Below are 4,789 nucleotides of genomic sequence, written 5' to 3' on the forward strand. Positions count from 1 at the left end.
AAAGATTTCTTCATGCTCATTTCCAAACGGTTCCACTAAATTGAAATAGTTTTTTCACAATATTTATGTCAAATCACTGCACTACCACTCGATTGCGAAAACGGTCGCGTATTACTACGTCCAATGCGTTTTGAATTTTGATAAGAGAACTTGTAATTCGATGACTAATACGTCGCTGTTGTTTCAAGTTTAATACAAAATTTTACCTTGTGAGATTCCGTTTGCATATAAACTGGTATAGCTGTATAAACAAAATTAACTAACGATTTAATAGCAACTCATCCAAACATGTATTGGCTCTAAATTTGAATTTAGTTTTTTTCGAAATTTTCAGGATTCAAACAGTTTAAGCATTACGGCACAAGTAGCGGGGCGCCCTTTCGTGGTAGGAATTTTGAAAAAAATTTTTGAAAATCGGATAGGGCATACCCGAAAATCTATTCAAAGACGTGCCACCCATCCTTGTAACTCTTATGGTTGCTCAGAAAAAAATTAAAGAAGAAATCCAAATTTCTGTGTGACAGCACAGAAAGTAAACATAACGGTTGGATTATGTTTTATTTCAACAAATTTTTTGTCCCCTTTAGTCGCCCTTCTTAGTCTCAGTTTCTTCTTCTTGTATAAAGTAAGTTTCTATGCAATTAAATATACTCGAAGAATGTGCTTTAGCTATTTTTTAGTTAAAGACCCTTAGTGGCATCAAACCATTTTTTAATGTTTGCCTCTAAAATTACAGAGGCTGCTACCGTGGTAGGTACCTTCTAGTAGGTATAGCTAGGTATTTAAAAACGCCACCATTAATCTTTTACGAGGAGCGTCTTCAGTAAGGATTTCCCTTATTGCATCTCCGGAACATGAAATCTTTGAGTTAAAAGTTGGGATCAGGTTTATCTGCCCTGATGTCGATTGAAGTTTTCGCGGTATAACTCGCATTAGATGTCATACCCATCGAACATTTTTCATCTCTTTGTACCGTACGGAAACCTCTAAAAATGTTCGCGGATTACTCCCTCCAATTTCTTTTGTTTTCTTTTTCATATATATCTCCACCGCGACAGGTCGCGTTTTTAAAGTCAAGGAAATACCCATTAGTATAATAAATAAAAACGGGACAAGGAATTACTCGAATAAATAATCACAAAGAGGAAAAAAGGAGGTAATCTACAAATTACAGATGTCTAGTAATGCGGCTAATGCATGCAATCCCTCCCGCAATCACGCTTTTACATTCTCGTTCAATATTGATTGAAATTTACCTTCATAAATTTCTTTATTTCCGAATACGCTCAGCCACCTCTTATCAGCCTTCAACTTCAAAGTATCCAAACCGTTACTTGTGCTATAAATTTTGGGAAAACCATAAACATTAAATGTGGTTTGCGAAAAGAATATATTTTCCTTTTCTCTTCTGGTACATATTTTCAGCATTAGCCTCCGTCTGAACTTGTCAATAAATTGTAAAGAAGTTCTTGTTGAATACGGAACTCCGAGCATCTATTAATATTGTAACCACTTATCTCTTCAATTCATAATGGTCTAAATTCGTGAAATGCATTCAAAATGAGTACAGGTTTGAAATCCTTTCTCTGAATCATTCGGGTTTGAGAAATGATGCCGATTATAAATCGAGCGTAAGCCAGGGAAGTATAAGAGAACGTTAGAAATATTAGAGCTGAAGCAGATGCCCACATATTTGGGTAATAATTTAGTTAAACGGAATGGGAAGGGGGTCCAAAGCATTTTGGTGTAATGCCAAAAATGTTCAAGTAATTGCCGGAGAAGCAGCTATCTAAATTTATGCCCTGCGAATATCGTACTTGGTTAGGGCAAATGGAATTTTAATTTAAAACATTTTTTAAATCTACGGTCTCCGATCTAAGGACGAAGGTGAGAATATTGAAGTGGTCACAAACCCTAAACCCACGCCGAAACGTTAATACATTTTCTATAAAGACACATATTGTGCTTCGTAAGTTATTAGGAAGCCCCATTTTATTTGTGAAATTACCTTCTCAAACAGCATTACTTTCGTTGAGTGAGGTGGATTTTAGTTGTAGTAACACTAATCATGTATAATTTTTCCCAATATCTGTTCATACACTGTAAAGTATCATTTTTCGCAGTGCTGATGCATAAAGTTGAACTTGGAGCTAAACGCCATTGTTTTCCAATAAGAGCCCTGTACGTTAATTCTTGATGCATTCAGCGTACTTTTGATCTAAAACCTTTGCGAAACGAAAAACAAAACCTACCTTGATTCACTCAGTAGGCAAGGATGTGCTTGTAACATAATTCTCCTGAATAATAAACAATAAGGGGGGTAATGCTGAAGCGGTACTCTTTACCCATCCTTACATTCCCGTTCTCTGGCTGAAGAGGGTCAGGAAACCCTGAGCAGCCCGCCTCCGACGTTGACGTTGACCTTTTTCTTTTCCAATGCAGGTATATACCGAGAATGAGCTATAATACCTAGAATAAACGTCGGCGGTTGCGTTAGTTACCATTGGATCTACCAATGGGATACTTGTTGCTATGGCAGGTATCCCAGCGATATCTTATTCTGCGTAAAGGTGTAATTGTAGAACCGACCCTAAGTCGTTTATTCTTTTTACGGCAGTAGGTATACGGTCTTGCTCTTTGTAATTTAGAGGATCGCCCGCGTCTCCTCTGGGGACGATACAACCAAACCACATCTCGGGGTTGATAACCACCAGCTTGGACCATGACGTCATACTGCACTTTCATTCTATCGCTACCCAATTTCTGACGCGGAATTTCGACATATTCGTTCCCCACAGTTTCTTCCTAGCCGCGTCTTGTACCAAATTTTAAATCACACGGTTACCGAATTTTCCTCCCAAACAACACGGAAGCTGGGTCATGCGGCCTGCCCTGTAATTTCCTCGCAGAACTGTTCGCCATGAGGAAGAAGTGCAGATATTGATCCCAATCACGCTGATGGTTGGTCACAACTTTTAACAAGTACCGGGTGAATCATTAGAACTGAGGACAGTTTGAATTTCGCGCGTACAATTCTAGTGTTTTTTACGTGCGATTGAATTGGCGATGATATATTTTTAGTTATTTTACTAATTCATATTAGTCACCAGTGCCGTCGTTATTTCGTTAATTATTTGTTGTTGTTTTTAATTTACTTTTGCAAACTGTATTATCAACGTTCTTAAAAACAGTTCTTTTCAGAGCTACGCTGTAAATTCAAGAGTTTGTTGAAGTAAGTAATTTAAGTAACGGTTAAATCACACTAATTTGCATTTGTAGGTTCTTGAGGATGCCCTTCACACAAGAACAAGATGCCTTTATTTTGAAGGCTCATTTTGGAAGTGCTGTACGTAATGAAGATGGAACGTGGTCATATTCGTTCCGGTCCTGTCGAGAGCAATTTATGGAAGAGTATCCCGATGTTATTATTTCTTATAAAGCATTTGCCAATCATAAGACACGAATTGTGGACCGATTTGAAAACAAGAATTGCATTTGTAAAGAAAAACATACCGGTCGTCCATTACTACGAAACGATGAAGTGGTCCAAGATGTCAGACAACGAATGGAGGCGAGTCCCAAAAAGTCAATCCGTCAGTTAAGTGCCCAAGCTGGTAAGTGGTACACGTAGAATGAATTTATACCTACTAACTTTATTTTCGAATTACAGGAGTGTCTTATTCAACATACTCTTGATGAACTACGAGCAGCAATTATTGAGGAACTAGAAAGAATTTCACCTGAAACTCTGGAGAAAGTGTTTGACAATATGAAGCGTAGAGAGGAATTGTGCCGTGAACACAATGGTGGACATTTTGAGCAATTTTTATAGTTCATTTAATACAATTTTAATATCGTGACTGTGCTTAGTGCAAATGTAAAATTTGTTGTAAAATGGGAGACTTATTTGTAAATTAAAAATAAATTATTACCCTTGGAAAGTGATTCTACATACACCACTGGAATTAGACAAATGATATTCTGTTATTACCAACCTTTAAAATTTTTAGTTTTGCGGGACATTCAAACTGTCCTCAGTTCTAATGAATCACCCGGTACTTATAAAATATTTTTATTTTAACAATTTATAAACATTATTTTGGCGTTAGTGTTTCCACGATGGAATGGAAAGCCTTACTGAGTAAGAAAAACATTGACACTTGACAGTGACATCTCCAACACTGAAGCAATCTCCCTTAAAAGTTGTATCGCTATATTTTAGTCGAGTTTATAGAAGACATAGATAAAGTCTTTTTAGAATATTTATTTTTGAGTATCAGCACTTCATCATTAAACAGAAATCTTATAGAAACGAGGCATCTTGAATTTCCCTTCAGGGGTGTAGCAATGTTGAACGAGTTTCATATCAATAAGGTGTCACCTTTACTAACCCTTAGCATGAAATTTGACCTCTCATTACACTTCTGTAACTCTAGGGGAACTTCGGTCATCTGCATATTCCGAGTTTTAGATTTCTTGCGACTTCTACCCACTTCAAGGAGAAAACTGTCCCGAAAGTGTTATATTAATCCATCGCTTGCAACAGAATCTTCTCTACAAACATACTACAAAACTTATTTCCGGTTATTTCAAATTTCACCCATATGGAAAGCACAATATTGAAATTTGATAAACAGTAATTGAATTTCTGGAACCTATAAGATGCGTATTGTGTACAGGAAAAAGGTTTCGTGGCGAATTTCAAGTATCCACTCTTTAATCTGACGTCGTATAAGGGGGAACGTAACAAAGTAAATAATATAAAGCGGTTGTAGGTAATATTTATTTA

At 36.8% G+C, this 4,789-nt stretch overlaps 1 long non-coding RNA gene across 1 annotated transcript; it reads left to right on the forward strand.

The window, feature by feature from the left end:
- The first annotated feature begins 3,140 nt into the window (after window positions 1–3,140).
- On the forward strand, window positions 3,141–4,032 carry LOC116159423. The gene is made up of 3 exons (XR_004142982.1): window positions 3,141–3,232; window positions 3,280–3,614; window positions 3,671–4,032. It is a non-coding gene; the product is annotated as an uncharacterized LOC116159423 (long non-coding RNA).
- The last annotated feature ends 757 nt before the right edge of the window (window positions 4,033–4,789 follow it).

This window comes from Photinus pyralis, unplaced genomic scaffold, assembly GCF_008802855.1.
Source record: "Photinus pyralis isolate 1611_PpyrPB1 unplaced genomic scaffold, Ppyr1.3 Ppyr1.4_LG1, whole genome shotgun sequence".
In the NCBI taxonomy this organism is placed as follows: domain Eukaryota; kingdom Metazoa; phylum Arthropoda; class Insecta; order Coleoptera; family Lampyridae; genus Photinus; species Photinus pyralis.